Here is a 13,084-nt window from a genome sequence, read left to right as displayed (position 1 = left end):
TTTTTGATTTCTTCCCTGAGAACCTTTCACTTGGCATTATTAAGCTATGTACGTTGTACTGATTTAAGACTAGTTCTCTAACTTAGAGTTCCTAATTCTGCTCCTGACCACTGAAGTGCATGTTGCGTTTCTCAGCTTACTGTTATCTGCAAATTGTAAGGGATTACCTCCCATCATCCCATTGTTAACATTTATGTTGAGTATTAATGAGGAGTGATCTCTGCAGGGTCTCCCAGTTCTTCGGGGCCTTCCATTTTGAAAGCAAATTCTTGATGAGTCCCCTTCAACAGCATTTTCCAAATCCACACGTGAAAATGTTGCAGGGACTGTGCTACAAGATTTAGAAAAGCCAAGATGTACCTTTCTGCTATTTCTATCCCATCCACTAGAACTTGCTACTCCATGGAGAGAGGGAACTAGAGTGATATGACTGATCTTGAAAAATCCAGACTGATTTTTTTTATTACATTATTATACTCAAGTACTTATAGTTGAGTAGGCTTAGGAATTTGTGCCAAAAACCTTTCAGGTAACATTTTTTTAATAGCTGGCTGATGCCTACCCTCTGCAAAAGTTGAGGCCATGCTTCGGTTTGGTCCTCTGGTGAACAAATTAATTCCAAAAAGAATAGGAATCTGGATTCTTTTTTTACTAAACTCAAAGTTTTGGATGGGAGAGTTTTAATACTCTTAAAGTCCTAGTCTTGCTTTTCTGTGTGAGAGATTCGAAACAGTATTTATTCCATGCAGATACATGGAAATAGGAAATATTTGAATTTGAATGAGGCTAGCATTTCAGAGGAAACATTTATATTCTGATCAATATTTACAGCTGGCTGTGCTAGCAACATAGACAGTTCTGGAGACAGAGTCTGCAGGGAAAACAACTTATTGACCTCAGGGGAGGAGGAGCAAGAGAAATGCAAGAGGTGCCACAGGCTCATTCCTTGGACAGTAAAGCAGGTAGCTATCCCAAATTTCTTGTCAGTCACTTTTGATAGTCCCTCAACCTGACTATCTAAAAGTGCCTGAATATTTTCATTCTTCTCTTTTTTCTCCATTTGCAAAATTGAAGCAGTAGGAGTTCCTTTCTTACACAGTTCAGCCTTGATAACTTAGCATAAATTCTCCTAGGTGATTTCTGATGATATTTGTATCATGTTTCATACAGTGGAGCCCTGATATATAGGGGCATTATGCACTGCTGGAATATTTAAAGGAAAAAAAAAGAGAAAAATAAGGGAAAAAAAAAAGATGATGCCAATATTTTGTCAAGGGGGAAGAATTGTTGCTGTACTCTTCAGATGATTGTATAAGAAATCCAGACTTGGCCAGTTGGAGCATGTTAAGAACTAAATTGTCTAAGGGATGCCAAACACAATTGCACTGTTGAAAAGAAGTACACAGTGGGAGTACGCATGTGAAAAACAAATACACAGGAAAGAGGAAGGAATGTGAAAACAGGACACAATATGACATATCAAGGACAGGACAACGAACAAGTGAGAGACAAACATTGAATCTGAGCAGGTAAATTGGCCCTTTAATGGCAGCATATACTGTAGTCTGGTCTATGCTCCAGTGATTTTGTTTCTTGTTGCTTAGCAAAAGGTTGTTTACTACTGGAGCCATTATTGCAAGTGGAAGAACTGTCAGGCCTTCAGTACTGACACAGATGTCTCCCCCTGACTGCTTCCCTGGCAGAAGCTTGGCTGCAGCCTGGGAGGGAAAAGGGCTTCATCTCTGCTCCTCCTGCATGTAGGTACAGCCAACAGTGGGCTGGGGCAGGGGCTCTCAGGAAGCTGAGAAGCATGAGGCTGATGACCTTGGAGCAGAAAACACCAAGTCTTGGTTCATTTCCTGGTTTTATTTTCTGATTTTTTTTCCTTTATCTATTAAATGCGATTTTACAGTGAATAAATGTGGGTTACATCTCCAAGTTGAAGATTCCAGAATGAATGTGTTTACAAGTGTTTGTTATCTAAGCTCTCATTACACTCCATGTGTACATAAAAGCAATTTGCCTAAGCAAAGGGCCTGGTATCTTTTGAGGTACTCTTTAGTGCCTGAAGTGTTCACATAGGTTTGGCAGAGATGATTGAAAGCATAGAAGACAGAGTATCCTCTCCAGTAGACATCTCCAATGGCAATAGATATCCAAATTTAGACAATTGAATAGAGTCCTAAAAGTCTCTCTTGACTACAGTGAGAATAAGTTCACTTTTTGAGCATGTCCTGTTACATCCACATTGGTATGTCAGCAACCTAAATTGAAACTGAGATGCCTTGTGGGAGGTTGGGAAGGTGGTGCTGACCAACAGATCTCTGATCAGCAGGGAAGGCTTCCAAAGGTAGCTTCCAAAAGCATCCAGTATTGTTGGTGAAGGCAGGGACATTTGGACCCTCTTCACCTAATTCTCCCTCTGGTAATATGGATAAATGACAGCTGCTGCTGGTGAGGTTATTAAACCAAAAAGAAATACAATGAAGAATGATGGTACTTTCAGAACTAGGAGAGAATTAAATGAAGGCAGCAGAGCTGTTCTATGGTATGCACACCTACATGCAAGGGAAGCATCCTCTGTTCCTAGAGCTCCACACCTGTCTGGATGAGCATGCATGGATGTCCACCCAGTGAGTCTGCATGACATCCAGAAGCAAAGCAGCTAATGCATTCCTTCAACAAAATACCAAACACAGGTGCCTACATGCTGGGACTGCAAAAGAAATCAGATACGGGAGAGTGTGATGCAAATCAACTGCCGTAAAATACTGCAAGGAAAAAAAAAAAGAAAAAATAAAGAAAAAAAGAAAAAAAAAGAAAACAAAAACCAAAAAATGCAACTATATGCATTCAGCAAAGCTTTCCTCTATAGGTGTTGGGCTCAGTAAGAGCAAGGTGCTATCAAAACACAGATAGTATGATATTTCCTTGGACTTAAATTTTTATCCCTGGATACAGGATGAATATATGCTCACGTATGTCTCAGCCCAAGTTACCATGTTATTCTAAATTTAGTCAATCTATTGCCCATATGCAGGACAAATATTGGTCCAAATGTCAAGCAAATTCTGTTTTCTAATATGATTTACTTTTTTCTTTACTGCAAATAGGGTATTAATTTATAGTAAAAGTTGTATTAGACTAAGACAACAATATTTGTTATTACAGAATTGTGTTTAAAGAAGTAGCTCACAATGACCTTAATAAATATAATCAGATTTTGAATTGTTATACAGAGTCTGATTGTTGAAGTAACATCAAGAGAAACAAAATCAACGTGTTATTTAGCCTGGGAAAAGTGATGAGAGAGGAGTTGATAGAAATCAAGCCTGACAAAAAAGATAAGAAGGCCAATAAGATTTAGCTGAATTTAAAGAAAATATAAATTGAGTTTTCATGAGAACAAACAGTTTTTTATGTTTTATAGTTAACCTAGGACACTCATTTGCATAATACCATGGATATCCATGTTGGATACTTAATAAGTATGAAAACAGAAATTAAAAGTTAGTGGGGACTAGAAGAGCAATGACAATTGAAAAAAACTCTCTTTTGCAAACATATATTGTTTAAAACCAGTATGCATTATATTTGAGATAGAGCAAGATATGCAGCTGATATTAACTGGCAGATTTGACAAATCTTCTGGTGAGGAGATTATAGTGTTAACTGTTCACTAAATTTTAATATTAAGAGGCTGATCACTGCTAGAGACAAAATGTTTCTAAGTAGAAGAGTAGAAGAGTTGATACAATCTTGTATTCCACTCCTATGTGTCTGTTAGTGCACTAACCTGATTGTTCTGGACAATCTGTCTCTTGCACTTACTTAATTCGTAGATGGTTATTGAAAAATTGTCACTTGAATCAATTTGCAGAATGACCTAACAACAACAAAAAAAGAATCCACTATATCTCTGGGCAGAACTGCATTCATTATACATGCTTTTACAGCACATCCTTATTATTAAAAATAAAATAAAATGAAATAAGTTAAAAAAATCCAAGATTTAAAACTGGCAGAAGGATAGAATTGAGACTGAACAAATCCAAATGCAAGGTCTTGCATCTGGTTTGAGGCAATCCCCATTACCAATACAGACTGGTAAATGAAAATATTGAGCACAGCCCTTCTGAAAATGGCCTGAGGGTACTGACAGATTGGAAGCTGGACATGAGCCAGCAATGTGCCCTTGTGGCCCAGAAAGCCAACCATATCCTGGGCTGCATCCAAAGCTATGTGGCCAGCAGGGTGAGGGAGTGATCCTGCTCCTCTGCTCTGTGCTGTGAGGCCTCACCTGGAGTACCGCGTCCAGATGTGGAGTCCTCAGTACAGGAGAGACATGGAGCTGTTGGAGCGCATCCAGAGGAGGGCCACAAAAATGATCCAAGGGATAGAACACCTCTGCTATGAGGACAGGCTGAGAGAGCTGGGGCTGTTCAGCCTGGAGGAGAGAAGGCTCCAGGGAGACCTGAGAGCAGCCTTTCAGTATCTAAAGGGGAGCTACAGGAAAAAAGGTGTCAGACTCTTTGACTCTGATAGAACAAGGGGACACAGTTTGTAGCTCAAAGAGGGTAGATTTAGGTTAGATATAAGGAAAAAATATTTTACAGTGAGGATGGTGAGGCACAGAAACAGTTTTGGGGTTGATGCTCAGTCCCTGGAGACTTTCTAGGCCAGGCTGGATAAGGCCCTGGGCAATCTGATCTATCTGTGGTGTCTTTGTTCATTGCAGGAGAGTTGGACTAGAAGGCCTTCAGAGGTCCCTTCCAACTCTAAGGCTTCTATGATTCTGTGAGATACACTGCAGGGATTCTTTGTCACAAAGCATGTGACATGTCAGCATTACTGCTGTTCTACTATGCTAAGCATGCAGTTCACACTAAAAATACATCATTTTGTAATGTGTTTTACTGCTAGAAAGAAAGCACATATTTGAGATGTTTCTCACAAAATAATGGCTTTTTAGATAAATGTATTTTATACAGCTGAGGTCTTATAGACAATGCTTGGATAGAATCAGTAGCAATTGCAGAGATTTAATTGGGATTAGTAATGTTTTATTTCATTGCAAACCATTAAGTCATGCTTGAAGTAAGAAATTCATAAGTTTTTAGAAGTAATATTGCATTATGTAGTTTTGCTGTAAGTTTTTCCTTAATCAAAATGTGAAATTAGACCTAGTATCCTTAAACTAAGCAATTTCCTTCATATTTTATTAGTGTATGTGCTACCATTCTTTCATTTAGACTCACATGGCATGCAAATCATGAAAGTAATATTATCATCATTTTTCATAACAGTTTTTCATAAAGGGAATTGAATCATAGAGAAAATAAGTGGTTGGGCTGATTTGCTACTGGAAGGCCATGGCAGGGTCAAGAATCAATCCTGAAGTATTTGCTGTGTAAGATTAGAGTACCCAGGAAGTCCAGCAAAAATGTGACCATTACTGATATGAATGTGTGATGCAAAATTACTAACACAATAATGTTTATGTTAAGTTGTATAAACTTTCTGGACCTAATGCATTTAACTCTGCCTTCTCTCATTTGTGCCTCGCATCCTCCCTCTGATCTCTCATTCTTGTCTGTAAGGAATGGTATCTGCCCTCCAGTACCTACTGAGGCATGTAAAATATTGTCTCTGCTTTTTTTTATTTTTACTTATTAGCTTGAGGAACAGAATTTGTATTCACAATGAACTTGAAGTGATCCAGATGCAGCTGAATAAAGCCTTGCTGAGACAACTGGGGAAGTTCAATTCTCACAGATACTCTCCTTGCTTTCAACCATCTTACGTAGGTGTGTCTGTTGTGAATGAGTCATGGGTGAGGTTTTTCGCAGTTGTAACAATTAAAGTTTTATTTTCACATTTTTGGAGGGTAAAATAAATAAATAATCAGATTGTTTGTTTTGACTAAACATCTTAGTCAAAACTAACTTCTCTGCCCCATTATATGTCTTCTGCAGTCCTCATAGATAATGAAGTTTGAATGCCTGAGGTTGAGTTTGAAACCTTGACCTCTAAAGTGGATGCAGTATATAAAGGATATGGATATTGCAATGTATGTGGCCAAATTGCACTGCTTCTTGTTTTGTTGCAATCATAGACCTTTACATGAACCCAGCTCCTCATCACCAACCTTCCGCTGGAGACTGCTACTGAGATCCAGTGGTGAGCTGCACACGTGAAGCCTCTCTTGACTCATTTATATCCAAAGTAGAAGGGGGTGGGGGTGTGGTGAGTTTAAATAGTTGTTCTTTGATTATTCTCCTTGTTTTGACTGAATTGATTTCATGAGCGATTCTAAGGAAACTGTAGCTGACAGCAGAACCACCAACAAACAGCTCAGACAGTGCAGGAGAAGGGGAATTGTGATTTTCTTAGCTCAGCCAGACAAAAATGGGCATAATCAAGCACCAATGCTGCAGAACTAATCAGATCTGAAGTGCCCTGTTTCTGAGTTGGTGGTTTCTCACCTTTTCAGGCCATGGCAGCTGTCAGGAGCACAGTTCAGCTGGTGCATCTTTGGCAAGTTGAGACACGCAGCCAAAATACCGCTCATAATTTGTCACTGTCACTGCTGCCATCGCAGCAGTCTGGATTCTGCTTGAATGCAGCTCTCTTTCTTGTTTATTAGAATGCATGTGGTGGAGGGAAGAAAAATGAATACAGAGAAATTGGGAATTTGATGTTTTGCATGGATAGGGAGGGAGAACTGTATTAATTCAGACTTAGCGAGTAGGAACAAGGTTTGAGGGTATTGATAATTCAAAACATGAGGAGATTAGCCCTGGAAAAGAAATTAAAATTAAATCATAGTAATCATTCAAAATAGGGAATAAAGTCTATAAGTACATTTAATTATCCAAATTTAGTGGATTACGTACTAAAATTAACATGTAATCATGTTCAAAGGCAGTGTTTTGAGTTAACAAATTAACTTATATTTGAAGATGTATTACAGTCCTACTGACAGACAAATACGTAACATGCAGCCCTTCTGTTCTTTGATTGTTCTTTTGACTGAGAGATGTGTGAGCTCACCTGTGTGAGCTGAGTCCTGTAAGGAAAATTGCTCACAGGTGGTGGCTCTCCAGTGAGCTGCCCCTCACTGAGTGCTTGGGAGGCTGCTCCCAGCTCACCAGTTGGGCTCCTGCTGAGAGTTGTCTCTGGAGGAAACCTCTCCCTTGGTGCCAGAAGGAGCCTTAGGAGATGAGATCCTCACGGCTAAATATAGACTTCATCAATAATCTTCCTAATTTCTTACTGTTTCTCCTGACTGCTGGTTGTGTCTTACTGCCCAGTGTGCTCAAACATACTCACACATCTCCCTCCACTTTCAGAGATGAAGAAATCACACAGGAGTTGTAATGTTTCACACATTTAGAAAAGGAACCACACATGCCTTGGGAGATTTGTTGTAAATAGATACTTAATTCAGCATATTAAATAAAGAGAAACCAAGACAGTTTACAACATCCTGTTGATATTCATCTGTACCATTTCTGGCACAGCACTCGTCTGTCTTCTATTCCTTCTTACAAGATGAGAGTCAAATTGCAGAGCTGATGTGGGAACAGTGATCTCTGTAACATAACTCCCTATACCACCTTGCTCAGGAAAGAAAATGCGAGCCACAATTACTGCCTGACTCTTTTTTCTTATAGTCTTTGAACTTTAATGAACTAGAAAGTAGAGTATGGAAAGAGAGGAGTCAGGAAAATAAGGTCACCTACTCAACTGATCACAAGTGCTTTTTTTGCTTTTTTCCAGTTTTAATTTCGTTATTTAAAGGAATCAGTACAAAATAACAATAAGTTGTCTGAACAATGGCTCATCAGAAATGCAGAGCACTATACAAAATACATTCAAAATGCAAACAAATAAATTTGATTCTTCTTTTTCTTCATAGTATGTCTTTCTTCCCATTTATCTCCTTCCTACGCTCTACTCCAAATTCAGGAGGTTTCTTTTAATGAACGGGCAGAATATTTCAGAAGCAAAGGTTGTGCTCTGTCATGTCATTTATCTGTGAGTCCAAAAGCTTGACATTCTCTACTGAGAATGTGTTAAAAGAGACTTGCGGAGCTGGACGTGCACATGAAAGTTTGAAGGTTCCAGAAGGCTTTTCTTTGATGTCACTGATTGCTTCCTGCATTTCATTATATCTCTGTTTCCCTTTGCTTGCATAACTCCCATAGGCATTGGTAAATAAGGTCTAAATTGAAATTTATTTGGCTAAACAAATATTTTCTATCTCAATTTACTTGTGACAAGCTTAATGAAATCATAGGGATGTATTTATGTAGCAATTAGAATCAGAAATTGCCTGCTTATGTCTAAAAGAAGTGCAGAAATAGGATTCAGAGGTGTCAAAATATCGGCAGCATAGCAGAAGCTGCATCTGCAGCATCGTTACCTACTTGCATGTTTGCATCACAGAACTTATTTCTGTTTCTTTGTTTCTTTGCATTATCAGTCACACAATATCAATCAGAGAAAGTCAGAAAAACCATAAAATTGATTGAAAAAAAAGCCAGAAAATGGATTGAAAAAACTGCAGAAGGAAAACAGAGCCACATTTCGCATTTGTACCATATGTATATATGCAAAATACAGGGACATGTCCTCTGCCAGCAACAATTAAAAAAAAACAGAAACAAAAACAAATAATTGATGATTAATAATATCCATTTGGTATTATCTTTGTATTTAAAGGTTACCAAAAAAAAAAAAAAAAAAAAAAAAAGAGGCTAGAAGGAAGTAGTTAAGTTGGAGAGAAGGCTACAGCTTCTATGCAAGTAAGCATAGTATGCTAGCTGATAATTTCCAAGAAAATTCCAAGATTTGAGCACAGGCTGTAACATTTCCTGTGGCCTGCAAGAATTACCACATGCCTAACAGAAAAGAGGTATTTTTCTAAAGGAATCAAACTGATGGCTCAGAATTTACTAAGACAGAACAATGATCTGAGACAGCACCAGTTTTTGCAGTCCATGCTGCATACCCATCCTTCCTAATTCATACACCAGAGTGCTGTAATACACGTTTCCTAGTCACCTGCCTTTTCTGCCCAATATTGCCAAAACTCTCATCAGCCAATCCTTACTTCTATTCCCATACGTATTCTATAAACAGATAACATTTTAAATACCACAAATCCCTTTTCTTTTATTTCTTACAGTGTTTGTTTTTAATTGCTTTTTTTAGTCTGCAAGGTAAAGATCTATACAAGCCTGTATAGCCATGAGTTATTCATGCAAAAATATATTATTTAGAGAACAGGCTTGTAATGTCAAGGGATTTTTAGAATTGTGTGTGTACTCATATAGAGATCCTGAGGCTGTGAGTAGGTCAAGCTGAAGATGAAAAAGCAAAAGTGAAAGGTCAGGTTACAAGCTGGTTTTGCCACAAGGGTTTCCATTATATGACAGATACTTAGTGTCCATAAAGGAAAAATTATGTAATAGTTTGCTTGCAATATTGAGCATTTCCACAAGAACTCCCAAAGAATTTCTACTCCAACTTTCCTTGAATTCTACTTTCCCTTCTGGTATGAGTAGAGGCATTGTTTCTGAGTTACATAGCAGGATAGTTTTTCTTGCTGACTGTAATAGGAATGTCTCAGCATGATCAGCTGGCAATCAGTAATCTTAATGTGATCATTTCACATTCTAATTATTGGCTCATTATATGCCTGGAACAAAGAAATTGATAGAAAACTGGTGTGAAGAGAACACATTCTCTGAACAGAAATCTCTGCAAAAGTTTCTAATTACATTTACATTAACTTAAATGAAACTCTTCTCTAACTTCAGTCGGCTGTTATAAATTCACCGTGGTGTTGTTCAGCACCTAGTCCCAAGCTTTTAGAAATAAATAGGTTACATTTCTGTGATACAATGACCAGAATTTTCTGATATTCAAGGGACTCGAGAGTTAACAGCCTAGAGCAAAATCAGTATGGCATAGATCAGGAAGGTAATGCCTTTTGGCTTACAGAAATAACAGAGCACACATGCTGGAAGGGATCCCAGGGGCCGAACATACTCTGCCTGTGTTATTTTTTCATGGCATTTTGCATATAAAAGGACACATACATCTCACTGGGTGAAAATTTTTTGTGCATCTGGAAATGGCACTTCAGCCTGGAAGCTTTTGTAAGCCTTCACTTTTCTTTAAATTCAGAAGTACTATTCATCAGAGCTGAGAACAGTGCTTTACATGACCTCTGCAGCCAGCCTGTGTGCTCCTGATTCAGCAATCTCTTCCCAGCCACTCTTTGCCAATAGCAGTGGGCTGGTGGTTTTGGAAGAGGTGTGCTTATGCACTTGAGGATGTGGGGCACATTACAGCATTGGTGTCCAAACTCTTCAGAAATTTGCTCCTTTAAGTTATACGAGAGGTAATGAAAGGCATATGCATATGTAGCACTGTGTGCTACCTGTTCACTCCTCAGAGCTCTTGGAAGGGCACTTCTCAAACCAAGTAGTGAGTACACTCACTGTACCTTCACACACTGGCTTATACCCACTAATATGCATAGCACTACAGACATGCAAGCATCCTGAGACAGCTGCTGTCCCACCCCTCCAAACACACACTTGCACAGAGAGTCCTCTTGTCCAGAAAAATAGTTCCAAATGGATTTTACTGCAAGGGCAGTAAAAGTAGCTGGAGAAGTGAATTCATCAGCAACTTGTTTACATATGGCCAACCCCTTTTATTCCTTTACTCATCTTGTCTTCCTGCTCTTCGGTCCCTCGCAGAATTGCAGAATTGTAGGAGCAGGAAGGGACTTCTGGAGGTCATCACGTCCAAACCCCTGCTAAAGCAGGCTCCCTGCAGCAGATCCCACAAGCAGGCATCTGGACAGGTCTTGAATATCTACAGAGAAGGAGACTACGTGGCCTTCCTGTGCAGCCAGTTCCAGTGTTCTATCATTCTGATAGTAAAGAAGTTCTTCCTTGTATTAGCGGGAACTTCCTGTGTTCCTGTTTTGGCCCATTGCTCCTTGTTCTATTGCTGCTCGCCACTGGCAAGAGTCAGCCCTCATCTACTTGATTCTCGCACTTTAGATATTTATAAATAGTGATGAGATCCTCTCTCAGTCTTTTCTTCTCCAGGCTGAATAACCCCAGGTCTCTCAGCCTTTCCTCATAAGGGAGATGCTCCAGGCCCCTCATAATCTTTGTCACCCTCCTCTGGACTCTTTTTGAGGAGATCCCTGTCTTTTTTGAACTAAGGAGTCCAGAACTGGACACAGTACTCCAGATGTGGCCTCACCAGGGCAGAGTGGAGGGGAAGGATCACTTTCACCACACCTGCTGGCCATGCCACATTCTTTTTAATGCATCCCAGGATCTCACTGGCCTTCTTGGCCACAAGGACACTGCTGGCTCATGATCAACCCAGATCTTTCTCTGCAGAGCTCATTTCCAGCAGGTCGTCCCCTAACTGGTACTGATGCATGTGGTTTCTCCTCCCCAGGTGCAAGACTCTACACTTGCTCTTGTTGAATCTCATCAGGTTCCCTTGATTTCTTCATTTTTTATTTTTCTTTCAATCACCCCATACTAAGACTTGTATAATCCCAGGATATATTTCCCCTCCATCCTATAATATAGTCATGTCCATCTGTGGCCCGTGAGCCACATTCATCCTGGCACAGGGCCTGCTCCCTGCTGCCATGTCATCATACTAGCAGGGGAACGAGGAACCAAATGGCCTATACCAGCCTCAGGACATGGGAGATGCAGTGCAGTGCTGACAAATAGCATGGCGCTATGCTCAGTTTGCGAGGAAATAATGTCAGTTTTCCAAGATTGCAACCTGAAAAGACATAATATGCAGAAACATGCTGCCCAATTGTATGCATTTCAAGGAATGCTTTGTAAAGACGAAATAGCGAAACTGAAGTCTGTCACCTCAACAAAATATTACCTAAAAAATCCTAAAGCTCAAAAGAACTCTGTTACAAAATCTAATTGCATGGTGGCAAATCTGATTGCAAAAAAAAATCAAACCCATTTGTTGATGGCAAGCTTACTAAGCAGTGTCTGGAACGCATGGCTGATACAATGTGTAAAAAATAAAAAATAAAAAAATGTGTTAAAAAAATAAAAAATAAAAAATTGATTTTTCTAAAATCAGTTTCTCTCACCATACTGTAGCCATATGAACTGAAGAAAAAGGAAAATGCTAATTTCATATTTTAAGCTTTGGTGATTGATAGATGACAGTACTGGTGCTTCAAATATGGTTCAACTTGCCATTTTCATTGGAAGTATCGATAACAATTGAAATGTCACTGAATGGCTTTAATGTCATTAAAAAACACAATAAATCTCAGTAAAAATATACATTAACGTGATTTTCTTTAACCTTTGTCAGCGTATCTGGTGTAGCTACTCATGGTGCCCCGATGATGCTTGGTAAAAAAAGAGGGACTTATAAAATTAATAGAAGATGGTGCAATTACCACCTGCAGCTCACTTCTGATGAAATATTACTGCTTTGGACATAAAAAAAGAAATTATGTGCAAAATTAATTTAAAAGTTGTCTGTCACACGAATTGTCACCAAAGTTGTGAGTTTTGTCACGTCCAAAGTACTGAATCATCATCAATTTTAGGAGGCTCTTAAAAGTATGGACGCTGATTCTGGGGTCATCATTTGCTTTTCTGACGGAAGGTGGCTAAATTGCATTAAAATTCTAAAAAGGCTTTATGATTTGCAAAGTGAAATCAAGTCCTTTAAGGAATCAAGAGGAAAATTTGTACCAGAACACAAAGATTAAAAATAGCTCGCAGATTAAACATTTTTGGTAGATTTGACCAACTCATTTAAATGAGTTTAATATGCATCTTCAAGATGAAAATAAACTTATCCTTGCTGTGTTTCTAACCATATCTGTGTTTGAAAGGAAACTTAAGTTACGGTAAGCTCAAGATATGGCAAATAGCACTGCAACAATACAATAAATATGCATTTTCATGCATTGAACACAGTTCCACGTATAGTGAAAAATATACAACCCTGCTTTCTGCTTTGATAAAGGAATTTGCAAATAAGT

At 38.9% G+C, this 13,084-nt stretch overlaps 1 long non-coding RNA gene across 3 annotated transcripts in view; it reads left to right on the top strand.

The window, feature by feature from the left end:
* The first annotated feature begins 841 nt into the window (after positions 1–841).
* LOC146545785 (uncharacterized) overlaps positions 842–13,084 on the top strand; it is a 52,826-nt gene continuing 40,583 nt past the window's right edge. For all 3 annotated transcript variants that reach the window (XR_014881043.1, XR_014881045.1, XR_014881044.1), the window contains exon 1: positions 842–962. This is a non-coding gene — a long non-coding RNA (uncharacterized LOC146545785). The remainder of the gene's footprint in view (positions 963–13,084) is intronic.

Source organism: Meleagris gallopavo, chromosome 1 (genome assembly GCF_905368555.1).
Source record: "Meleagris gallopavo chromosome 1, MGAL_WU_HG_1.1, whole genome shotgun sequence".
Classification (NCBI taxonomy): domain Eukaryota; kingdom Metazoa; phylum Chordata; class Aves; order Galliformes; family Phasianidae; genus Meleagris; species Meleagris gallopavo.
This window is presented reverse-complemented; position numbering and strand designations above follow the sequence as displayed.